Consider the following 27,803-nt stretch of genomic DNA (forward strand, 5'->3'; position numbering starts at 1 on the left):
TAGAGACTCAATATAAGCCTTATCAAAATTACAGCATGTTTTACAGAAGTAGAACAAAATAACCCTCAAATTTGTAAGGAACAGAAAAAAAAAAAAAAACCGCAAAAGCCAAAACAATCCTGAAAACGAAGAGCAAAGTTGGGGGCATCATAGTTTCTGTTTTAAAACTATTCACAAAGTGGTAATAACCAAAACAGTGTATACTGGCATAAATATAGACACACAGACAATAGAAAAGAATCAAAAGCTCAGAAACAAAACCCACATATATAGCCAATATTTGACAGGAGAGTCAAGAATTGCTCTGACCACATGCAAAAGAACAAAATTGGATCCTTACATTACATCAGTCACAAAAGTTAACTCAAAATGAATTGGTCTGGGGAATCCCTGAGTGGGTCAGCGGTTTAACGCCTGCCTTCAGCCCAGGGCCTGATCCTGGAGTCCCAGAATTGAGTCCCACATCAGGATCCCGGCATGGAGCCTGCTTCTCCCTCTCCCTGTGTCTCTGCCTCTCTCTCTCTCCCTCTCTCTCCCTCTCTCTCATGAATAAATAAAGAAAATCTTTTTTAAAAAATGAGTTGCTCTTAAACATAAGACCTGAAACTATAATTCCTAGAAGAAAACATAGGCAAAAACTCCTTAGCATTGGTCTTGGCAACAATATTTTTGCATGTGGCACTAAAAACACAAATACTTAAGGCAAAAATAAATAAGTGGTACTTCATCAAGCTAAAAAGCTCTGCACAGCAAATGAAACAATCAACAAAATGAAATAGAAATCTACACAATGCAGGAAAATATTTGCAAATCATCTATCTGATAAAGGGTTAATAACCCAAATATAGAAGAAACTCATATATCAATAGCAAAGAGAAAAATCCAATTAAATAATGGGCAGAGGAATTGAATAAACATTTTTCCAAAGAAGACATATAAATTGTCAACAGTAACATGAAAAGAGGAACAACATTATTTATCAGGGAAATGCAAACAAAATCACAATGAGATATCTGTTAGATAAGTGTTAGAGTGACTAACACAAAAAGACAAGACATAACAAGTATTTGTGAGGATACAGAGAGCAGGTAACCCTTGTGTACTATTGTTGGGTATGTAAATTGTTGTAGCCACTATGGAAAATGGTATGGAGGTTCTTGATAAAATTAAAAATAGAATTTCTGTAGTATTCCACAAACTCATTTCTGGATATATATTCAAAGGAAATGAAAACAAGATATCAAAGAGATGTATGCACTCCCTTGTTTATTGCATTATTCACAATAGTCAAAATAGGAAAACTGCCTATGTCCATCAAAGGATGAATGGATAAAGATGATACAATGGATATACACAATGGAATATTATTCAGCCACACAAAAAAAGAAGAAAATGCTGCCATTTGTGACAAATGGTTGGACTGTGAAGTCATGATGCTAAATGAGAGAAATCAGAGAAAAAAAAAATACTGCATGATATCAATTACATGTGGAATCTAAAAAAGCCAAACTCATAGAGACAGAGTAGAATGGTGGTTACCAGCTGGTGGTTACCAGGAGGATAGAGTACATATTGGTCAAAGAGTACAAATGCCCTCTTAAAAGGTATGCAATACATAACACTGTGATTATAGCTTGCACAATTGTATTATATACTTGAAAGTTGCTAAGAAAGTAAATCTTAAAGGTATTCACCACAAAAAAGAAACAGTAATTATGAGATGCAGAGGTTAGCTTAACATTAAGGAAGTAATCAAATTGCAAAATATAAGTAATCATACTAACATGCTGTATAACTTAAACTTACACAATATCATATATCAAATGATTAGATTTCACTAAAATAAAAATTGATTAGATTTCACTAAAATAAAATTTTTCTTCTTATTAAATGGCATCGTTAGGAATTTGAACGGGCAAACTACACATTGGAAGATTTGTTTTTTAACAAATGCACCTGAAAAAGATTTTTATCAATAATATATAAAAATTCTTATAACTCTGTAATAAGAAGACAAAAACAAACTCTCAATTAAAAATGGGAAGAAGAGTTGTACAGGCACCTCACCAAAGAAATGATAATGAGTGGCCACTAAGTACGTGAAAAAGTGTTTATTTAGTTTATCAAGAAAATACAAAATCAACAGATGCTTTTTTTAATCCATTAGAATGATTAAATCAAAAAATTGACATCTAATACTGTCCAGAATATGGGACTGTACATTCATAATTTGCTGGTGGGCATATGTAATTCTATATCTGTTTTGGACAACTGTTTGGCAGTTTCTCATAAAGATATATAAATTCTTTGGTATTTACCCATAGAAATGAAAAAGCTATGTGTATTAAACAACCTGGGAAATACCTATAGAAGTCTTCTTTCTAAAAGCATCAGACAAAAAAAAAAAAGCGTCGGACTGAAAACAACCTTAATTTTCATGAATGGGAAAATGGGTAAGCAAATTATTTTTAAGACATAAAATGGAATAGTACTCAGTTATTAAAAAACATGGACTAATGATACAACATGGATAATTTCAAATATGATATGTTGAACAAAAGAAGGCAGATACAGAAAAAACACTATATATCAAGGATGTGAATTCTAAGAACAGGCAAACGAATCTATAGCATTAGAAATAGGTGAGTGCTTGCCTCTTGCTAGGTAAGGGACTATCGGAGAGAAGCAAGATGTAACTCTGGGACTATGGAAGTGATCTATGTCTTGTTCTGAGTGGTGGTACATGGGGATATACAACTGTTAAAATTTACCAAACTGATGAGTAAATATGTGCATTTTTAATGTATTTTAAACTTCAATGAAATAAACAAATAAGCATAAAATAAATAAAACATGAAATAAAACATAAAGTAAAAAAAATAATAGAGGTCTTATTAATTTTCCCTTTTTTTTTAAATTCAATTTTGGAAATGTTTCCTTGTCATTATGATGGTTATCTTTACATTTCATTTGTAGAGTATTCTTGCATATGTAACATAGGTTATTATCTACAATCAATCATTTTTGTGAAATCTAATTTTAAGGATCTTTAAGAATGAGCCTGCAAGTACATTTTCAAATTGGCTTACCTGCAATTCTTTATACAATTCTTCGAAATATCAGCTCCCCCTGCCATCAAAAGAAAATGTCGAAAGCACAATTTTCTGTTGCAACCAATGGGGTCAAACTGTTTCCTGACCAATCTGATTTAAACACTCCAAACTTTCCTTTTTTATTCATGTCCTCACTCAACTCAGGTTTTCTCCTCCCTTTATGTTTTACCATATTTAATCCATACTGCAAATTCCTTTGAAAATTGTGCTTCCTTCATAATTCTAGTCTCTGATTACCCTTGTCAGTTTCTGATAAGGGTATTATATCAGTTTACAGTTTATTATATTTGCCAATTTATTTTTTTCCAGCTTTAATGAGCTATAAATAAATTCATTTAACAAATGAAATAAATGTATTAAAACCAAATAAATCTATTTGACAAATAAAAGTGTAAGACATTTAAAGTGTACAATGTGATGTTTTGATATACACTGTGAAAGGACTCTCTCCATCAAGTTAACACATCCATCATCTCACATGTTTACCTTCTTGTTTCTTTTCATCTCCTCAGCTACATTTTACTCTCACTGATGGTAGAAATTATATCAATTTCCATCTCCCTTATTACCTGATAAAAATAGATAAATGATACTGAGCCTATGAGCTAATGTCTTCCTGTTAAAGCATTCTAGGACTTAGAATAAAGTAATCCATGAATAGTATAATATTTCTCTATCTTTGGGGTTTAAACTTATCATTATTCCAATATTATCTTCTGTACAGATTTCTGAGAATGGCAGTTCATGAATTTCCATTTTTGATCCTTTAGGGTAGACTATCAGGTTACAATGGTGGGGTTGGAGGATTTGATGCTGTGACTTGTAACAACACTATTTTCCCTATATTGCTGCATATTTATTTATATAGGATTGGTGCGGGGCAGCAGTTTATGGAGATTTGAGGGGAGGGCCAGTTTTATCTCTTTCAAACTTTCTTACTGTGATTTCCTGGCAAGAGATCCAGCTGTCTGTAGTTTTGTAGTTTTGTTTTTACAACTTCTGATCGAGTGAAACAAACCACTTTGAAATTTTATATAGGTACGTCTCAGGAATACATTGTGATTGCTGCAGACCATAAGATTTGCCATTATCACAGGTCAAAGAGATGGCTACTATGATTGATATTCCCACTGAACTTCCATAGGTTTTTCAAGGGGTAGTTGATTCTCAAACACAAAAGAGACATGAAGTGAGTAGAAAAAATGTAGAAGGATTAACTGAGCAGATCAACAATGAATGTACATTATTCGTGATGCCTTCTTTCAGATATGAGGAAGAACCTACCATTTTTTTCCATGCCCTTTAATTTTGATTAAAATCCCTTTTTAATATACCCTGGCCCCTCTCCTGCATTGTTCTACTTGGCATTTGAGAACACCCTCTTCTCCAGGCTTTTGTGTCAGCTGGTTTCCAAATAGGTTCAGTCAAAGGAGGTACAGGCAGGGAATTGGAGAACAAGAGAAAAAATGTAGGCAGAGAAATACTCTCCTTCCCTCTTTGCTTCTCCCAAAGTTACTGCATTCTCTTTGGGACTCCAGTTCCAGTGAGTGAGGACCATCTCTCTTCCCACTTCTACTAGGTGACCTTGTACCCCCTGGCTTTAGAAACACTCCTGCCTTCTTTGTTCAGTGTATAGATGACACTACAGTGCCTTTTTGTTACTGCTAATTTCAAGTTTGTTTCACTCTCCTGTTTAGTTAATAGCTCTTTTATCAAAGATAATTATTTCAATCAATTTCCTGTTTTCTCATTAAATTGTGACTGGCAGGGCAGCCCGGGTGCCTCAGCTGTTTAGCGCCGCCTTCGGCCCAGGTCATGGTCCTGTAGACTCGAGATCAAGTCCCACGTCAGGCTCCCTCCATGGAGCCTGCTTCTCCTTCTGCCTGTGTCTCTGCCTCTCTCTCTCTGTATCTCTCATGAATAAATAAGTGAAATTTAAAAAAAAAATGTCATGCGACCTAGCCAGACTACTTAAAAAAAAATTGTGACTGGCATTATGTATATTTTATTCTATCAAAATCTTACCCATTCTTCAAAATTCAACTTAAAATACTTTTTTGTAAAAATAAAAAATGTCTGTATTTAATACTAGTTCATCTATTTATATTCAAAATAATTTCATATAGGTGTTAATTTCATACAAACATGTCTACTTTAAAACGCTCTTTTGGAGAAGTATATGTCATTTTTCTTTGTATCTTCAAATACGTAACAATGATGTCAAAGATATAATGTCTCTTCCACAGTGCATTCTCATATGTAATGTAGACAAATATTTATTTCAGCAAAGTAAAGTAAATATATAGTACGTGATTATGTCATAGACCAGAAAAACAGGAAACGGTGGTATTTGAGATTTCTTGAATACAGAGATAATCATAAATTAGATTATGGCAAATTGCTCATTGATATATTAATATAATTTCAACTATAATTTTACCTGTAACATTGCTGGTTTATGCCTGTTTTCTCTGCCTAATTATTACAAATGCCTCATTTCATTCTTGAAAGTATCCTATTTTGGGTAACAAAATGATACATTATCCTAGTTATAACTCAGAGGGCTAAATCCAAGAAAAATACAATTTATATACCATAAAATATGAGAGAGAATCATAACACAAGTTCAGGAATAGATAATAAGAAAGGAAGTGAAGAATAATGATTCCTATTTTTGATGATTTTTCTAAACCTTTGAGGTTGTAAGAAAAAAAAACTGATTAAACTAAACTGAGAGGGGCAAATTACCACTGTAAATCACTATTATAAAGAATATCTTCCATTCACAGTAAACTGAAATCGTGCACTTGACTGACCAGTGTGTGCTAGATGGCTTGGGCCAGGATACAATTTTGAAAAAAAAAATTAATAGAAAATAGATAGCTGGTGCATAAACAATGAATATGTTCACTTACCAGGTGAGGTAGTATTTATGAGTGTCCCCTGAGTGTTCAACCTGATATGAGGCAAAGAATGGAAAGTGTAGGTACCAACTGCTATAAATAGAATTATCATAATCATGTAAGTTTTCCTAATACTTGATATTCTAATAAACTTAACTGTGTCTTTTTTTTTCTTTTTTTCATTTTTTTATCCTGGAAAGTAAATGAAGACTCATACTTATTTCTTGAGCATTATTCTTTAATTACTATTGCTGGGAATAAGGCTTATTTCTATCATGAAACAAAGACTGAATGCCTACAAAAATGGTTAGTATAATGCCAGATACTTGGTATAGAGTGTTGAATAGAGCAGAAACAATATCTGTCTTCTCAGAGCTTTATATCTCATGGAGAAAATGGTTATAGAACCAGTAAACAAAGAAGAAGATGTGAATACAGGATATAAACTTGCACTTTGTATTTTATTTCAGTTTTTAATCTTCACAGAATATACCTTGAATTACCATTTGGACTTACGGATAAAAATAATTGAATGGGAATTATTTCTCATGCTGGTGCTACTTATGTATAGACCAAGTTTGTATATAGCTCTTTATTATGACCTTGAATTTACAAAAAGGAGAAAAATCTTTTAGAAATATTTTAGCTGTGTTAAAAATTCATGTAAGGAATTAAAATTAGTGAAATATATTGGTAAAAAGAATATAAAAAGATTTCCTAGGCTTTTACATTAAATAAGGATAAACATCAACAACAAACAGAGCCCCAAACATCTGCCATGACACTCCCAGATTGCATGATGTCACAAAATAGTAGCCAATAGGCTACAGATACAACTTGATAGAAATAAGATATCCTTTGCCCAGAGTCAAAAATAATGTATCTAGTTTTAAAACAATGACAAAGATGGTTGCTTAAGAAAGTGAAGCTGAGGAGAGAAGACAATGAATTTTGATGCTAGTTACTAAGAAAGTTAATTTCACCCCACCCTGCCTTCATTTCTCCCCTTATTCCATTCAAACATTGATCTTACAACATCTAACTTTACCAGCAAATTTCAGAATAGCTGCAGGGCAAAACCTCTGAATTTGATTTACTCAAGGCTATTCAAAGACAAACTCAGGGAGTTGGATCTCAAATCTCCTTTCCATTACATTCTGATGATGAGGTTTATTCAGAACTCCAAAAACAGAATAGCATGAAATTAGATCCTGTACTCTGGAAACTCTGAAATTTTTATTGCCAGGTTAAAATTGGAAAGAGTTAGGTCTTGAGAACCAGATAAAAAGTGAATCTCCATGGATCTTAACTCAATTTGTATAGTCAATTTCTCCACTCTGATTGTCCCATTCCTGTAAGCCCCTTTACCTCCATAAAGTTGACTCTAGCCTTCCCAACCCACAGGGGCTGTATGCTCTCCAGAAATCAAATAGTATTTACCATATATATGACATTTGGAATATACTCTTAATCTTGCCTCTATCATTCTGTACTCTTATTGTTTCATATACAACAAACTAATTTCAAGTGAAGTAGAATCCATCATTTACATTCTGGGGGCTTATTTTTACCAATTTAACAGGTAGATCAATTTTTAATCCAATTTTTGAAATATAAGTAAGAGTTTATTTTCTGTAACAAAGCTAACAATAGACTTCATTTCTTAAGTTTAACTTAAATCTCTTAAAAATTGTATGAATTTTCGGTTTTCTTTTTATCTGATTTATGAAGTAAAATACTTTAACTCAGACCTATTTTAATGTAATATAAGCATGGTAGATTGTTTTTCACATCCACTGGCCCATCAAACTTGTATTCATAAGTAATTAAAGACATATTTATGTTTTAATGATACCTGTTAAGTATTTACATACCTCATAACTTCTCCAACATATCTAAAATTATAATAATTTCTTCAGTTTTTTTATGCAAAAGGATGTCAAGTGAGAAATTGATTCAAAAGTATATATGGATAGCTGTATAAAAGAAGAAACATGAATATAGTCACAATTTCCTCACATAAAGCTGAAATTTATGAATTCTAAATAATTATTCTTTCTGAAGTAAAGCAAGAAGCAAAAAAAAAATTCTTTATCAATTACAGTAGTCTTAGTTAGCAACTAACCTGGTGAATACTATGTACCCCAGATGTCCATGCATGACTGATTAATTGTGGCAATGTAGCCAAAAGGATTAATAGTTCTTTTGGTTAAATCTACTTTCATAATAAGCTTCTTCTTTTAATTGTAGAGGAAAGGGAGTGTTTTATAATTTATTTTGTTTCACTTTATTTCTTCACAACGGTTACTACATCCGTAACAAGTTTTTCCCCATAGAGAAAGGAAAAACTTCTTGTTGCTGGGTTTGCAGTGTAAAACTTCAATGATTTATGAACATGTTTGTCATAATTGGGGAGCATATTTCATTTGATTATGACTATGTGTATGTAAAGTATATTTTATTCACTTTGGGGTAACTGTAACTTCCAAATAGATAATAAAAGTACAATGAGATTATTTTCTTCAGCACTTTTTTTCTGGAAAATATGACATGTTGAAATACAACAATCATACAAATCTGAGATTTTGCTCATGGACAGAGATCTCAAGTCGGCTGGTTGTGGTTTAGCATGATCTTTTCACATTATAAAATGTTCTTGGTGCTACTTAAGCAAATTTTCATCTTAAAACTTGTTCAAACTGACTTTTAATATCTCCCATCCAGCTGAGGATAACTTGAAGAGAAAACTCAACCAATGAAATAAGGCTCCAGCTCCTGTCTATGAATCTCCTAGGAAGGAACAGAAATTGTATTGCACTGAAGTGCTGCTGTATCTAGGCTACAGTTGCAAGCTACTAAAATTACAATCTATCCTAGAACACTTTTACACAAGAAATGCCTTATAAAAGTGTGGGTGAAATTGAAGCAATCTACCCAGATATCTTTACTAACATCCGAAGCTCATGAGAATGGCCTGAACGGATTCTTGTATTAAGATAGATCACATCACTTGGAAATGATGGGCTGTATTTCACAAAATAATAATTGTTGCTAAATTTATGTTTGGATGCACTCTATATTTATGGTAAACAATATTAGATACATCTTAGTAAATATATGAAAGGAGAAAAGTGTGGGTGACTTCAAAATGAAATATGACTACTTGATTTACTGATTCACTTTCCCCACTTATATCAACATTCCATGTCCTCACACTTTTAGAGTTGATGAAACCATAGAAACCAAACCATCACAAAATAAGTTTGCAATCAAAGTAGTTGCTTAAGGTTTCTTTCTGCTAAGAATATTGAGATATTGATTATTTCACACCTTTCTTATCCCATCCTGAAAAATCACAGCCCTGAAATATTCATTTCAAAAAATGCATTAGCAAAGCCAACATGGTAACACTAAATATTTATATGTAGGTGAAATAATTAAGGAAGAAAGTTACTGGAATTTATTTGCTGTTTGTTTATTCTGGATTATAAACCTTAATTACATGGTTCAGCTTTGATCCTGAATTCCAAAACTAAGATAGCTTCTTTAGCAAACAGGGCTACGTTTGTGCAGATATCAGCAGAGGATGGAAAAATTTATTTCTGAAAGCAATAATTTATCTCAATGAGTCATGTTTTTTTTGCAGTTAATGATATGTATATTAGTATGATATGTGAAAAGCCCATGGATTTTGTTGATTATCAGAGTTTAGCTCTACTTCTTGCTCTGCCACTTATAAAATGATTGCCCCTGTTCAAATTATCTTCCTCCTTGCTGAGTTTCCCTAAGTGAGTTTCCCTAAGGTGGAAGTGGAATAATGTTACCTTCCTTAAATATCTTTATATAATGTATTTAAAATACCAGGCCCAAATTAGACTCTTAGCAAGTAACAATGTCTTCTCCCTTCACTTTATGAATATATGTATATATCTAACAATAACATTATTAATTACTTCTTAGATGCTGATAAGGCTTACATTTTCCAATTAGTTTGTTTAAAAAGAAATCAGAGTTATTTGTATTAGATACAGTACAAAGTTCCCAAACCACCTGAAAGGAGTTGTTGGTATTTAATAGCTGCTGAGAAAATGGTATAAATACACAGTAAGAAAAAGAGAGATGCTTCCAACGGGGGAGTGGGCTACTGTGTACACAGGACAAGTATCTCCATTGTAATACAGGCATTGATTTCTCAAGTTAATGATAAGAAAACCAAGGGAATTAATACATTAAGAATTTTATGAAAAGATTTATTTTTGTATGATACTTCTGTCCCTGGATTAAGTCTTTCTGCTTCTGAAAAAGATAATTGGTGGGGTATCAGATTGCTATTATTTTCATATAGGCATCAATATTATTAACACAAAAAGTAAATGTATTTTGGCTATCTAATAATTTTCCATTAATGTATAAAGTAATCAATGATCACAGAAAAACTAAAATTGAGCCAGTTAGGGTTTTTTCAACATTCACTTTGGTTTCTTTTCTGCATGCTTTTCTTATCCTGAGTGCATAAATGGTCTAAGTGGGAGCATGCAAATGTCGTCCTTTGAGACCAGTAATTCACTGTAGTAGATGATTGCAGTGTCCATCTGGCACAGTCTCACAAAAGCACATGTAGCAGTTTAGTTTTAAAAATATTCAGGTGACAGGATGCCAGATGTTTTGCATGGTTGTCATCTTTGAATTTCCTCTTATTTTATCATTTAACAGACCTTAGTATAATGACCTTCATGTTCCTGCATTTCCTACATTTTCTCTTGACCTCCACAAAATCAGAAAAATAAGCACTATAAAGAAATAGGATATAAAATACATACCTCCAGATACGTATTCCCTACATAGTAGAGAAATAATATAGTTGATGTAGCACAGCCTTCTTTAACCTTACTTACTTCATGTATGTAGCCACCATCCTTAAGAAATATGATCTTCCTTAGACGGGAATGTACAGAGGCATTAAATGTAATAAATACTCTTATGTATCAGTCTGCCCTTGTGAATTCATGTGAGTCTGGATAATTCTAGCAGTAATGTGTAGTGCAAATCTTGAATATTAAGCCTACATCATTTCTTTAAAGCTACCTTCTTTTTCTTTTTCAATTTGATATCTATGATCAACATGGAGGAATTTTAGATATCTGTTGTCAACTCTAGAACTGGATCTAGGGGATCCCGGGGTGGCGCAGCGGTTTAGCGCCTGCCTTTGGCCCAGGGCGCGATCCTGGAGACCCGGGATCGAGTCCCACGTCAGGCTCCCGGTGCATGGAGCCTGCTTGTGTCTCTGCCTCTCTCTCTCTCTCTGTTGTGTGACTATCATAAATAAATAAAAATTAAAAAAAAAAATAGAACTGGATCTACCCAATGCTCCTTAGTCTTAATCATTATGTCTCCATTGCACAAAAGGGGTCACCTATAAAAACACCATCTGCACTGGCTTGGCAAGAACATAATAAACTGCTTCAAGAAAAAGAGAAGACTAACAAATAATAGTCACAATTTATGGTTCCATGTGTTTTGATCATCAGGGCATATCTAGGATAGGCCTACCGTAGAGGTTTCCGTGACTTATAGTGATGAAACATATTTGAATAAATTGTTATACTGAAACCTTTGCTTCCAAAGTTCATTCTTCATTTTTTACACAAAATTCCACATGAAGTAGTTTGGGTTACATAAAATTTCTGTAAGTTTTTAGGCCTTTTATTTTCTATATGGAAGATAGTGGCTTCAGAATTCACTGAAATGTTGAATTTAAAAATGGTCTGTCAGTCAAAGAAAATGTTGCTGATAAATTTACTCTGACTTCCTCAAGAGTCCAACTCCTTGATTATCAGACACTGATCCATAGAAGGAACAGCATCTCTATCAGATTAGGCAGACAAAAAAAAATCCATATTCAGCAGTCAAGGACTAGCTGTAAGCAGTGATTTTGCTTTTATGGAAGAAATATTATAAATAAAGAGTTAGGCCTTTCCTTTCTCTAATGTCCATTATTCAAATTCCTTAGATATAGAACCACTATCCTCCTGGTAAATGGCTATCCCTCTTACATTTCTAAGAAGTTAGCAAATAATAGAATCTTGAAGGACTTGTAGAAATCAATTCACCTTACTATTGTGCTACTCAATGTGACTGCTTATAATTGTCATAAAATTTTGAAGAAGAAAATTATCTCCTGGCATCAAATTTGAAGCTCTACTATGTTTTTTTCTCAACAATATTTTATCAAGATAAATACATTTATTGTACATAAATAATATGTCCAAACACTCATTAGTAGTTTCACAGAAATATTATATTAGTTCCTTTGCTGTAAAACTGTACATTATACTTCATTACAATGTAAGAATTAATAATTTAAACATTTTAGCATATTAAAAAAATACTCCAGCCCTCAAACTAGGGCAAATGAGCACACTTTTAGAGAAGTTTCAATCTGGGACAAGTGAGTATCCACTGTGGATTAAAGTCACTTATATACTGGGGACACCTGGGTGGCTCAGTCAGTTAAGTGTATGACTCTTAACTTCGGCTCAAGTTGTGAGCTCAGGGTCTTGAAATCAAGCCTTGCCTTGGGCTCCCCACTCAATAGGAAGTCTTGAGATTCTCCCTCTCCCTCTGCAACCCCTCCCCAATCTAAAATAAATAAATAAAAATCTTTAAAATAATTTATATATCTATAGAATATATTAGGCTAACATATATTTGATCACTAGAAACTGGAGATTAACAATTTTTATTCCAATCAATGAAAACTGACCTTGTAAGAGAGGTTGGCTAATCATAAATACATATGCAATCTAGTACTTTTAAATTCACCTTGAAAACAAAACTAATTTTTTCAATTAGAATGGACTAAAGCAGGCTCCAGACACTTGTGACATGGGCTAAAAATTAAAACCAAGAGAAGGAATGCCTTAAAGCTTGATATTGGGTTCTGGAAACAGTTTTTAAAAGTTAAAAATAGAAAATTGCTACACGACAATGGGATTGCCCATTAATAATCTTCCATTTGGACCTAAAGCACAGAGTTCAAAGACTAAAAATGTCATTTTAGAACACTGTAATTTTACAAAGTAAAATTGTTCCAATTCACACAGTTATTAGTAACAGAATTTACAGCCTAATCCAACCAATTCATATTCTAGTACACTCTCTACCACTCTACACACCATATCAAGGGCAGAAAAAGAAATAAAACTCAAAATGGATCCATCCCAAGCCTTTTACATGCAAGGGGTGTAAGTGGTAATTAGTTTGATTCAAGGCAGAGAAAGTTGAAATTAGGCATCATATAAAGGGAAATATAAACTTGATAGGATAGGTATTAAAGTAAATCTTCAAATACATCAAACTTTTTACTGGGGTCATCCTGTAATATATCACTTTTCATTTGTCAGAGAATAAAATATACTGGTTTATTATTTCACCTTCCTTTAATCATGAAAGCTACGAGGTCAAATGCATCCCCTTTGCTCCAGATAATTGCAATTAAAGATGCTGGTATAAACAGCATCAGCAGAAACACCAACAAATTAAACTCTCATTTTTTTACACATTTTTGGCACTTTATGGACTTATGTTTTTGGTCTGCCTAATGGTAAATTCATAACTGAAAATCCTTTTTTAAAACAACAGTTTTCCATCTCAAATCTCCTTAGGAAACATTTTCTCATGTCAATATAGGTGATACAGTGGTGTGTGTGTGTAGATGTCTTTTTTTTTTAAGATTTTATTTATTTATCTGAGAGAAGGAAAGACAGAGAGAGAGTGAGAGAGAGCATAACAGCTGGAAGGAGGGGCATAGTGAGAGGGAGAAGCAGACTCCCTGCTGAGTAGGGTGTCATGCATGCCTGGTACTCTATCCCAGGACCCTGAAATCATGAACCATGACTGGACCCAAAGGCAGATGCTTAACTGACTGAGCCACCCAGGCACCCCTCCCTCTGTTTTTTTGTTTTGTTTTGTTTTGTTTTGTTTTGTTTTAAGATTTGTTTATTTGTTTGAGAATGGAGAAGGGGAGAGAGAGGATGTGTTGATGTCTTTAAATTGTTTATCTGGCATACACTAGAATGTTATTCTTCTGGTTATCTTCCATATTCCATTTTTAGGGGGACCAGTACTATTAAATATTGATGTGGCAAAAATATAACAGTTTTTATCTTGTTACATGTTAAATATGGTGAAGAGTGTGATTGAGGAAGATAATTGCATGGAATGTTAACATTTTGGGGATTCTTGCTTCAATTCCAGGTGAAGAAAAAACTAAACAGAATAATTAAGTTTTATTAGAGAAATAATAAATCATACAGGAATAAAAATTTTTGACTCCAAACAAAACCACATTTTTATGTAGGAAAAAATTGAGGCATTTAAATCAGATCAAATGTTTAACTTGTTCAAAGATACCCTAAAACATAAATTCCAAAATAAAATTTTGCATATTTAAAGCCAAGAATAATCCTAAAAACACAATTAAAATCATACCATACCATAAAGAAAAAACTGCCATAATGAAATTGGAAGTAGTAATGGATGCCAGATTTGCCTGGAAAAACTCTCTTAATTCTTCATCATCAAAGTAGAGTTTGGGCACTAGGGAAATAGTATGTATTCTTTTAATCTGTCACCTAAACCATTGATCTAATGGCACAATATGGCAAATGAGGACACTGTAAATTTCTTTGTGAAGTTTCAGTTCCCAAAAGCTAAAAATAAAGTGCTAAGAGCTCATATAAAAGCATGTTAGACCTGACTTTAATTATGCAGTTTTAAACAAACTATTATCTCTAAGCTTTAGCAAAGCACAGCAATTAGTTTTATAGAACTAGCACCCTAATAGAAAAATTTTCGGAATGAAATTAATATTACTGAAGTCCAATATTTCTTGTAGAAATCTTTTTTTAATATTTTATTTATTTATTCATGAGAGACACAGAGAGAGAGAGAGAGGCAGAGACACAGGCAGAAGAAGCAGGCTCCTTCTTCTTCAACACCACACATACATACACACACATAACATACTTATATACCTTACACACTCATATACACAAACAGAGGCATTCTCTTGAACACTTTACCAAGTATTCCACTGGATATAACAACAGAAGGAACTGGTTTGGTACTCTTAATTTTAAACATGAGCTTCCTTTTCAAATGGGGTGGGGCAAAAATACATCCAACTTACGAAAACCATTATTTATCATGTTTCTACAAAGTTCTAGATATGGGCTAGATATGGGCTGGAAGATATATACAGTTGACCCTTGAACAATGCAGGGGTTAGAATCAGGGTTAGCTGATTCCTGCACATTTGAAAATCTGCGTAGAACTTTGGACTCCCCAAAACTTAACTAATACTCTACTATTGACTGGAAGCCTTACTTATAACATAAACAATCAATGCATATTGTTTATGTTATATGTATTATATACAATATTATTACAGTAAAGCTGAAGAAAAGGATATGTTATTTAAAAATCATAAAGAGAATACATTGATAACACTATATTTCATTTATGGAAAAAAATCTTTTTATAAGTAGACCCACATAGCTTAAACCTGTGTTGTTCAGGGGTCAACTGTATATTATTTCACTGGTTATGTTATTAAGGTGTTATTAAGGTGCTGATAATTCAGGGGAAGTTCATATATTTCACTTTACAAACTTGTTTGAATCTTTTGTATAGCTAAACCTACATCATTCCAATAACTTCTATCTTAATTTTTTTCAGAATTCAGAAATATTATATCACTTTTCCATAATTATGTCAATCTGGGCATTTCTTGCGTTATATTACATAAACTTTCCCCAATGTCTTCTCTTTATAACTGTTTTCCTAATAACTGCCTTATAAAAATTGTTGACTGAGTTTATGTAATTTAGGGAAACATCATTATATATATCTTTTTTGGAGACTCAAAATGAATATTTACATTTTAAAGAATCTGAGGAAAACTTTGTTTAAAAAATAATATATTTATTTAACATAAAGTTCACTCATATCCTTACTGTTCCTTTTTTTCAATAACATTTATAAAGTCTCTTCAAATTATCCCTACGTAAACTCTTCCATTTACCTTTGTCATATTTATTTTTAAGTAACCTGTTTCTAACATGTTGCATAATAGGTGCAGATATTTGAAAATTACCAATAATCCAAAGAAAAGTGGTGATGAGGTTGACTTCTTAAATTTTCATTTCACTAGAAAGTCCATGATACACATACATATCATATCAACCAAAAGCAGACTATATTCTTTTTTTTAAGACTTTATTTATTTGTTCATGAGAGACACAGAGAGAGGCAGAGACACAGGCAGAGGGAGAAGCAGGCTCCATGAAGGGGGCCTGATGTGGGACTCAATCCCGGGACTCCAGGATCATACCCTGGGCCAAAGACAGGTGCTAACCCCCTGAACCACCCAGGGATCCCTTAGTCTTTGGTGCCTGAAAACCTTATTTAGCTTTCCTTGAAAAGAATGTATCTTAAACCATCATTCATTCTTTCAAATCCTCACTCTTAAAATTGTGAAGTTAACCAATGCATTGGATACATACCTGATTTTTTTTTTTTTTTTTGGCTGCATCTTCTGAAAGAAATCTCTGGCATACAGTTTTTCTTTTTTTTTCTGGCATACAGTTATGATAAATGCATACTGCCTGTTAGTCACCACTATAATCACAATATGGAATAGTTCCATTGGCCCCTACATTCCCTTATATGGTAAATTTTCAGTCTTCCTCCCATCACCAAGCCCATGGCAACCCTTAATCTGCTTTTAATTCTTAGATTTGTGATTATTACACAGTATTCCTGAAAGGAATATACATATTATATTTTGGAAAATACATATACTTATGTATATATGCTTTTTCACTTAGAAAAATACATTTGCAATCTTTACAAGTGGGGTATGAATAACTTTCTACTTTTAATTGTTGAATGGTATTCCATTCTGTGGATGCATCACAGTTAGTTTAATTATTTGCTAGATTAAGGTTAAGATGAAAGACATTTGAGTTGTTTCATTTTTTTAATGATAATGAATAAAACCACTATAAATATTTGTATGAGCAGATACACTTGCTTTGTTTCCAATGCTAGAGAGAAAGCATTCTATCATTCATCATTAATTTGTATATTAGCTGTACATTTTTTTGTAGATGTTCTTTATAATGAAAGGGAGTTCTCTATTTTGATGGGAGATTTTATCATGAATAGTTGTTGAATATTCTCAGGTATTTCATATCTATCTGTTGAGATGCTCATACAGTTTTCTTTCATCTGCTGATGTGATGTTTGATAGAGTTTGAAATGTGGATTGGCTTTACATTCTCAAAATAATCCCCCTTTGTTCTTAATATATTATCATATATTGCAGAACTCTATTCGCAATTCTTGATAATTTTTGCATCGAAGTTCATGAGGAATATTAATCTGTAGTTTTATTTCCTTATAATGTGTCTGTTTTAATTTTATATCAGTATTAAGTGTGGCTTCACAAAACCAATTTGTGTAGGATTGATATAATCTTTTTTTTTAATTTTATTTATTTATTTATTTATTTATTTATTTATTATTTATTTATTTATTTATTTATTTATTTATTTTCATTTATTTATGATAGTCACACAGAGAGAGAGAGGCAGAGACACAGGCAGAGGGAGAAGCAGGCTCCATGCACCGGGAGCCCGACGTGGGACTCGATCCCGGGTCTCCAGGATCGCGCCCTGGGCCAAAGGCAGGCGCCAAACCGCTGTGCCACCCAGGGATCCCGATATAATCTTTTTTTTTTTTTTAAGATTTTATTTATTTATTCATGAGAGATACACAGCAAGAGAGGCAGAGACACAGGCAGAGGGAGGAGAAGCAGGCTTCATGCAGGGAGCCCAATGTGGGACTCCATCCCGGGACTCTGGAATCATGCCCTGAGCTGAAGGCAGACACTCAACCACTGAGCCACACATGCATCCCCAGTATAATCTTTTAAAAATATTTATAGAAATCACAGATGAAGCCATCTGGGCCCGGATTTTTCATTTCTAAAAGTTTACATCTATGAATTCAATTTCTTTAGTAAATATTATTCAAACTTCCCTTCTCTCTCTTTCTCTCTCTCTTTTTCTCTATTTTTGAGTGAACACTATGTCTGTCAAGGAATTGAACCATACTATCTAAATTATATAATTTAATGGCATAAAATAGTTCACGATGTTTTTTTATTATCCTTTTATTATCTCTGGTATTTGTTGTGATATCACATCTTTCATTTCTTTTTTTTTTAATGAATTATTTATTTATTTATTTATTTATTTATTTATTTATTTATTTATTTATTTATGATAGTCACAGAGAGAGAGAGAGAGGCAGAGACACAGGCAGAGGGAGAAGCAGGCTCCATGCACCGGGAGCCTGATGTGGGATTTGATCCCGGGTCTCCAGGATCGCACCCTGGGCCAAGGCAGGCGCCAAACCTCTGCACCACCCAGGGATCCCCACATCTTTCATTTCTTAAACCAGTATTTTGGGGAAAGTCGGGCTAGAGATTAACTATACTAGTCTTATTTTTGTTTTATTGATATTTTCTGTTATTTTCCTGCTCTTATATTTATTATTTCTTTCCTCTATGGATTTGGGTAAATTCCTGTTCTTTTTTCTGTTTTTTTTTTTAATGGAAATTTAGATAATTGACTTGAATTTATTCTTCTAATGTAAGTATTTAATACCATAAATTTTACTATAAACATTGTTTTAGCTACATCTCACACATTTTGATATCCAATTTCATTTTCATTCCATTTGAGATATTGTCTAATTTCCCTTGTAATTTCCTTAAATCCATTCATTATTTAATAGAATGTGTTTTAATATTAAATTATTTGATGACTTTTATAGATATCTTTCTGTTACTGATTTCTAGTGTAGTTATTTTGTGGTGAATTTATCTACTAATTTTAAACTCATAATAAACATTTTGTATTTAGGATACAGCCTTTGTTGATGAGTGTTCCAAGTGCACTTGAAAAGAAAACATATACTTCTGTTGTTGGATGGAATCTTCCATACATGTCAATTATATCATGTTGGTTAATAATGTTCTTAATTATTTAAATAGTCCTCAAAATGCTTACTACTTTTCTTTCTACTGCAGTGTACTAAAACAAGAATGTTGAAGCCTCTGACTGAAATTTTAGTTTCTAGTTTTCTCTCAGTTATGTGGTTGTTTTATATATTCAGAGGCTTTATTCCTATTACGTTTGCAAAAAACATTTATTGTTATAACTTTTTCTTTGTGAGTTGACACTTTTATAATTATGTAATATCCTTTTTTATTCATGGTGATATCACTTAATCTGAAATCAGCTTTTCTAATATTAATATAGGCACCCAACTTTTCTTCTATTAGTGTTTGGATTATAGTTTAAAAATTGTTTTACTTTTTTACTTGAATCTGTGTCAATAATTAAAATGGGTTTTATGTAGACAACATATAATTGGCTACTGTCAGTTTTCATTTTTTTTTTTTTTACTAATTGCTTTGAATATAATTGTGATTTTGTGGGATATATTTTCATGTTTTCTATTATTTTATTATTTGTGTCTATCTTCTGTTTTTTTTTTCTCCTTGTTTCACTTTCTTTTAAAAAATTATTTGAATATTTTAGTATTCTATTTTGTTTTATATACAGTACTTAGCTGGATCTCCTTACATTGAATTTTTAAAAATATTTTATTTATTTATTCATGAGAGACAGGGAGAGAGGCAGAGACATAAGCAGAGGGAGAAGTAGGCTTCCTGTAGGGAGCCTGATGCAGGACTCGATCTCAAGACCCCAGGATCATGACCTGAGCCAAAGGCAGACGCTCAACCACTGAGCCACCCAGGTGCCCCTACATTAAATTTTTTGAGTTCTTGTTCTTAGAATTCCAATATTCATAGCTCACATTCTCCATTTATTTATGGTTAATATTTTAACATCCCAAGTAAAATTTTGAAGACTTGCAACCATATGGATCCATTTACCTACCACCTTACTTCAACCAACTTTTTATAGCTGCTATACATAATTATATCTACATACATCAAAAACCATACCAGATTATTTTATTTATGCATGTATATACCAGTGAATAAATGTTTTTATTTTGTGTTCAATATTTACACATATAATATTAAGATGGAAAACATTTTATATTTTCCTAGAGATTTACCATTTCTATTGTTCTAGAACCAGATTTCCCTTTATTATAATTTTCCTTAAACTAGAAGAACTTAATTTAGCACATCTCTTAGTGCAAGTCTGCTGGAAACAAAGTCTCTCAGTTTTCCTACACCTAGTAATGCCTTTAATTTTGCTTTAATTGAGGAATATTTTTATTGAACATAAAATCCATATTTACAATATTTTTCTTGCAGCATTTTAAACATAATGTTCCAGTGACTTCTGGAGTCCATGGATTTTATGTAATATCCACAATAACACAAATTTTTGTTCTTAATGTATTTAATGTGCTACCTTTTTTTCTGGATACTTTGAAGATTTAAAAATTTAAACTTACTTTTCATTAGTTTATTATGTTTTTAATCATTGTTTTCATTGCATTTAATTATGCTTGAAGTTTACTGAGCTTCTTAAATGTGTACATGTTTGTCATTCACTACATTTGGGATATCTGACGATTACATTTTCAAATACTTTTTCTATACTAATTGCTTTCTTCCTTCCTACTGAAACTTCAATTACATGAATATAAGACCTCTTAAAATTGGTCTAAAAAATACCTGAAACTTTATTCTACCTTTTAAAAATAATTTTTTTTGTTTTTAACACCAGATAATTTTAATTCATATATTTCCATGTTACCTGACCCTTTTTTCTGTGACTTCTATTTTGCTATTGGAATAGACTAAACTTTTGTCAAATATTGTACTTTTAGTGTATTTTGTTTTCTTTTTTTTTTATATTTTGTTTTCTGATGAGAACTTATCTATTTTTTAAGTGAATTTTCCTTGACCACAAGAAGCCTAGTTCTAATATTTGCTTTGTTATTTTTGTATGATAAATGGTTCATATAAATGTTGGCATCTGTTGATTGTAATTTTCACTGTGGTTTATTTACATTTTCCATGTTTTTTGTTTGTTGAATAATTTTGAATGACAATTTTGAATAACACGGTGCATAGTCTCAACTTTTTATTTTATTTTATTATAAAGTATATATAGCTTTTATATAATTTATTATATTTATTTTTATTATAAATCTCTGGAAAAACTCATTTTTTTGTTGTTGTTGTTATGTTGGTAGTATTTTACAAGTGATCAACATGGTTAGTAGTAGACCATAATATATGCATCACCTTTTATGTGTTTTGGCTTGAATCTCAGTTCATTTTCAAAGACTTTACTATGATACTGTTAGTTTGCTGTGCATGTTCTTTCATGATTTTATCTGAGGTGTGGTTTATGTCTTAAATTAAGCTTCTATCTCAAAATATTTGGTATGCTGATCTGTGTCTTCCCTGCCACATGCACAGCTCAGGGGTGTGCCCTGATATAAGGATTCAGACACATGTATAAAATTCCTTTCCTTTCCTTAAGTTCCTTTCCTTTCTTCTCTACCATAATTTGCATGGTCTCTGTGTTGAGAGTTTGGTTTTTAAAGTTACTCTGGCTGACCATAAAGATGAGATTCTTTTCTAGAGACTTAGTCGTCTACATCCCTGCTATGCTGTTCAGCTCTTAGACTAAGGACTGTTCCCCATGCAAAGCAATAGACAAAATAGAAAAACACATACACAAATAATGAAACTCAGTCCTTTGTGGTATTGTCCTTAAGTTTTTACCTCCTTTTCCATTCTATTTGTTTATTTTTCAAAGTTCTTAAGCACTTCCTTTTATTTGCCCAAAGTTGTTAAATGGTTGCTTTCTGTGATTATGTGTAATCAATGGGAGAAATAGGCAGTAGTGAATTTAGTTCACCATAATGAAGCATACCACAATTATTAACTTTTATGTTGTCAAATATATATGCTATTTGATTCATGCCTTTTGGGCTTCCTGTTGCTTAAAAAGTCCTCAAAATACCTATAATCTAGTACACTTTTTTTTAAAGTATGCTAAATTAGTTACCATATTTGATGAATGTACATGACATTTCATCTAGTTCAAAAAAGTGCTTATGCATTATATATACACTGTTTTTCAGGTATGGTTATCCAGAAATGCATTTAATGGATAGTTGCATATAGAACCATTTAGAATGATTTTAATAATACGAAAAATGACCGTGTTCAAGAAATATACTTTAAGGTTTTTGTAATGATATAAAGTATGTGTGTATATAAAATGGATATTTCAAATCATTTTAAAATATAAATTACTTGCCCCAAAGTTTTCTTTATTTTCTCTCATATTTATAATTGCAGATTCCATAATAAGTCCCTGTTTCTTTTTTTTGTATGTATGTTACCTAACTCAAGAAAGAGTTAATAATCATCTTAAAAATACTTTTGACATCTTTAGGTGTCATAATTCTATAAGTCCACATGGTAATTACATAATTACAAGCTGTCAGTATATGATTGCTGATACTTGTAATATTTTGTAATTACATAATTTGGCATGATTACAATTATAAAAAGAGTACATGGTAATTGACTAAAATTACTTTTTAGTTTTTCAGAAACACAAAACTGTGTTCTAAATTTAGACAAGGAACAAATGTGTAATTCCATCTGCACAGGCATTAGAAGAAAATTCATATCAATAATGCATATTCCTCAAGATGTGGAAAAATTAGATTTTTGCCTTTGTGAAATATTTGTCAGTTAGCATTATGTTATATTTACTTAAGCCTAAGTGTAACGAAATGTATAGACTATGATTATTCAACCTTTTGTTTTATGGAAGCAAGACTGCTAACTGGTTTGATTTTTTTTTCACTAATTTGAAGTCATTTGGCATCTTAGAAATGCAAATGATTAAAAAAAGATAAAGGTGGGCAGCCCGGGTGGCTCCGTGGTCTAGCACCACCTTCAACCCAGGGTGTGATCCTGGAGACCCGGGATGGAGTCCCACATCGGGCTCCCTGCATGGAGCCTGCTTCTTCTTCTGCCTGTGTCTCTGCCTCTCTCTCTTTGTCTCTCATGAATAAATAAATGAAATCTTAAAAAAATAAACATAAAAATAAAAAAGATAAAGGTAATATTGCCATTCATATCTGCATTCTTTTTTATTCCTCCCAAGAAATGTAGAGTCTAATAATAAAAGAAATAAGCTTTTTCATATAAACCCTACTCAACCTTGGCTTTACATATTTGATAAAGGGGTTGGTATGCTTTTTAAATAATAATCAATCTTAAAAGGTATGTTGTATGCAAAGGTAATTACATAATTCTGGCATATAGATTTTTCCAGAACAGGTATAACAAAGATTACTGGTTTCTCTATCATATCATTCCCTTCCCTTCAAAGAAACAAAAAACTATAGCATGTAAATTTCATAGAATGTTATAATTTTTAAGTGAAATCACAATTTATCATGATTATTGTTTTTTTTATTTTAATATTTATTGCAAACAGTAGGACTAAAACTTACCCCAAACCTCTCTCCATCATCACCTCTGTGGATGCCTTAAAAGAAGACATAAAATTGACATTTGTTGAGAACTTGCTCTGTATCAGACACTGCACTGAGTACTCTGCATTTCTTATCTCAGTGATAGCAAACTCTCATCACCTCCTCGTGATGCTTCCATTCTCTGACACATCACCTAAAGTACTAGTCAAGATTCTAGATGTATTTTCGATTGAAAAAAATATAAAGACATTTTATACAGTATTAATAGATATCTAATAAATTCTTCTAATTAACATCACTATTTACTTATTTTTGTTAAGTCTAATTTTTTAAATGTTGTTCATTTTCAAAAATATATCCGCTATGGTCTGAATGTCTGTGTCCTCTCCAAAATTCATATTGAAATCCTAATGACAAAGATGATGGTAGGTGATTAGGTTTTGAGAGTAGAGTCCTTATGAATAGGATTAGTGCTCTCATAAAAAAAAACTGCACAGTCTCCCTTGCTCCTTTTTCTATGTGAATATACAGTGAAAAGTCTGCAACCTGAAAAGGGCCTTTACCCAATGATGCAGGTACATTGACCTTAAACCTCCAATCTCCAGAATGTGGGAAATTCCATTGTTAAAAACTGTACAGTCTATGGTTTTTCATTATAGCAGCCTGAATATACTAAGATGGTATCTTTATTTTATTTAACTTTAAAAAAATAGATTAATATATATAAGATGACTACAATGAATGAAACCAGAGTGTTTTTGTTTTAATAAACATTAGGTACAGCACTCAATTACCTGAATATAGCACTCTTTTTTTTTTCTATTTTAGAAAGTTTTTTTTTTATTGTGTCTGTGAAAGTCAATCACAAAAAGAGTTTTTTAGTTTTTTTGTTTTGTTTTGTTTTGTTTGTAAGTTATAATAAGTCTAGATGAGCCTAGATGCACTTCCTGATCTTAGCAATGGACTTAATTGCAAGGTCTATAAGCAGGTGATCATTTTACAGAGAGACTAGAAAATTGGTTAGAGAAAGTAGTCATTACCTGATAGTAATTTAAAATTGTTCACCTATTTTTTTTTAAATACTCAGTTTAGCCATGAAAAGCACCTACTGAATTCCCTACTCCTGATGCAAATTCTCAAATGTCATTGCTAGGAAAAAATATATTTAAATTATGAACCGAAGATCAAATTTTCAGCTCTTGAACATACAACAATAACAAAAAGGACATTATAATGGGACATCTTAGAGCTTTAAGTTGAAAGGTAGCCAAGAATAAGACCTAATATAAAATACACTTTAATTTTTTAAATTTCATATTTGCAGTGTTTAAAATGAATGGTATTTTGACCTTCAAATAGTTTTACATTATGGCTAGTACAGTTATTTCTAAAGTTTTCAGTGATGAATTTAAAGGTATAAATTAAGTGAAAGATGATTTATAATATTAAAAAATGACAGATGATGGAATCATGGAAATCATTTATGTTTCCCTGAGAGGATTATCATTCAATTGAAAAAAGCAAAAGAAATACTACTTTTAGTGAATTAATTTAAAAATAGTATTATAATTGAGTATGTCAAATTACTCTTCTTACCTGAACATATTATATTCTGGAATATTTTGGATATGACATTTCTAAAATGTTCCAGGAACCCTGAAGGAATTTTGGAGAAGAGAAATGGTGAAGAAAGACAAAAGATATACACTTGTGGCTTAGATCTTCGAAAACAGATTTTCCGATGTTTAAAAATGAAATTGAGACTTTGTTTAAGAAACACAGAACAGATGTACTTTTTCCTAATTCTTTGTTAAGTACAACTAAAACACCTGGACATTACATGTAAAACAAACATATGAAGAAAAAAATTTAAGTGAAAAAAAAAAACAGACCTCTTAAAAATATCAGGAACTGAGGAATAACAAGGTGATAAGTTCTCTGTGTGTGTGTGCTTCTTTTTCTTCATATATCCCAGACATGGAGCTAAAGAAGCTAGCATCCTAAAAATACCTACTAAACATAAAATAAGCACCAACAAAAGGATACTCTCTTTAGCAAAAGGACAAGGGAAGGGACAGCTTAGCAAGACCTTTAGAAAATAATTGCTTTAAATCAGGTAAACACCATAGCAAAATTGTGACCCCCCCTACTCAACCACATCAACAAAAGCCGAGTAGGAAGCCTAGATATCCACTCTTATAAAACTATCATGAAATGCTTGAGCTCCTCACTAGGGTAGTGTCACGTAAGATCAAGTAGGAAGCCAATATTTTCATCTCCATCAGTTGGCAACAAGACTTCATATGTGGTGTCTCCGGAGACCATGAAGATTCTTGATTCCCAGAGTTAAGAATTTCACCATTCCCCAGAAGTGATGAGGATAATTGCACTATCATGTCATTGTAGACTACACTGAGAATCAGAACTCCAATTTCTACCCAGCAGTAATCAGGAGGCCCACACTTAAGAATCATGTAGGCCAACGGGAACCAAAACTCCTATCTATCTCACAGTTATGATGTGGCATTCTCTTTCTCCTATTGCAGTGATATCAGTAAAAGTCAGCTAAAATATAAGATTTAATTAAGATCTAGAGTCCCATAACATAATACACAAATGTTTATGTTTCAATCAAAAATCACTGCTGTACCAAGAACCAAGGAGTTTCAAAATCAATTCAAACCACCAAACAATAGATGACAGAGATGTTAGAATTATCTTATATTTTAAAATGTTTATTATAAAAATGCATCAACAAGTAATTATGAACACATTAGAAACAAACATAAAAAATTTGGCAATGCATCAGAGAGGCTCAGAAAGGAAATAGAAGATACAAAGTAGAATCAAGTGGAAATTTTGGAACTGAAAAATATGAAAGAAATAAAAAGTTTGGTGAATAGATTCAATAGCAGGATATAAGCAATAAAGGAAGAATAAGTAAAGTGGCAGATAAAAAAAAAATTGACATTACCCAATCTGAATGACAAAGAGAAAACAGACTAGAAACAAAATGAATAAGAACAGATTATAACAAATGATATAATATTCACTTCACAGAAATCACAAGATGGGGGCGGGAGGTAGAACTGAAAAAGTACTCAAAGAAATAATGAATGAAATTTCCCATATTTATCAAGCTACAAACCTACTATTGCCCTCTGGAGTAATATGTGGGAGATAATTTGTAGTATTGTGAGGGTAATTCAAAAAGTGATTGAATCTCAAAACACATAAATGACTATCTGGAAATTAAAGACAAAGAAAGATGACATATACAAAGTAGAAAAATAATTTGAATAACAGCAATTTCTTGTAAGAAACCATGGAGACCAGAAGAAAGTGACATATTTTCCAAATGCATAATGAAAAGAAACATCAATTCAGAAACCTATAGCTAATAAAAATATCCTTCTGGAATGAAGAGGAAAACCAGATATTTTCAGAAAGAGAAAATAAAGAGAATTTGTCACCAATTGAATTCCCTCAAAAGAAAAGATATAATAAAGGAAGGAATTTTAGAACATCAGGAAGGAAGAAAGAACATGGAAGAAAACCATATTCAAGCAAACCTCTTCAGGTCTCTTTATTTTATTTTTTTAGGTTTCTTTATTTTTAAAGATTTTATTTATTTATTCATGAGAGACACAGAGAGAGGGGCAGAGACATAGACAGGCAGAAGCACACTCCCTGTGAGGAGCCTAGTGAGGGACTTGATCCCAGGTTCCTGGGATCATGACCTGAGCCGAAGGCACATGCTCAACCACTGAGCCACCCAGGTGCCCCCCTCTTCAGGTTTATAAATCATATTTATGGGTAAAACAAAATGATAGCATTGTCTAAAGTGGTTCTAAATATATGTAGGGAAAATATTTGACAACTTTTTGTCAAAGTTAAATATATGTGAAAAGCAATAACATTTTTATACTTAACTTGAATTGAAAAAACTAATTACAATATAATGTGATAAAAACACTATAGATAGATGAAAATAAAATTCTAAGAAATGTTCAAGTAACCTACAGGATAGTAAAAGAAAAAAAATAACAGAGTAACAATAAAAACAGAGAGAATAAAAAATAAATTAGAATATTTTATTCTTAATATATCAATGATTAAAATAGATAAAAATTGTATAAATATACTACTCAAAATGCAGAGATTAGCAGAGTATGTTAAAAATATGACTCAACTCTAT

At 32.0% G+C, this 27,803-nt stretch overlaps 1 long non-coding RNA gene across 1 annotated transcript; it reads right to left on the minus strand.

Moving 5' to 3' along the window:
• Positions 1-5,549: 5,549 nt before the first annotated feature.
• On the minus strand, positions 5,550-27,530 carry LOC140636292 (uncharacterized). Its single transcript, XR_012033579.1, has 5 exons — positions 25,202-27,530; positions 23,624-23,658; positions 7,891-7,992; positions 6,029-6,069; positions 5,550-5,628 (listed from the first exon to the last, which is right to left on the minus strand). It is a non-coding gene; the product is annotated as an uncharacterized lncRNA (long non-coding RNA).
• Positions 27,531-27,803: the final 273 nt, after the last annotated feature.

Source organism: Canis lupus, chromosome 7 (assembly GCF_048164855.1).
Source record: "Canis lupus baileyi chromosome 7, mCanLup2.hap1, whole genome shotgun sequence".
NCBI lineage: Eukaryota > Metazoa > Chordata > Mammalia > Carnivora > Canidae > Canis > Canis lupus.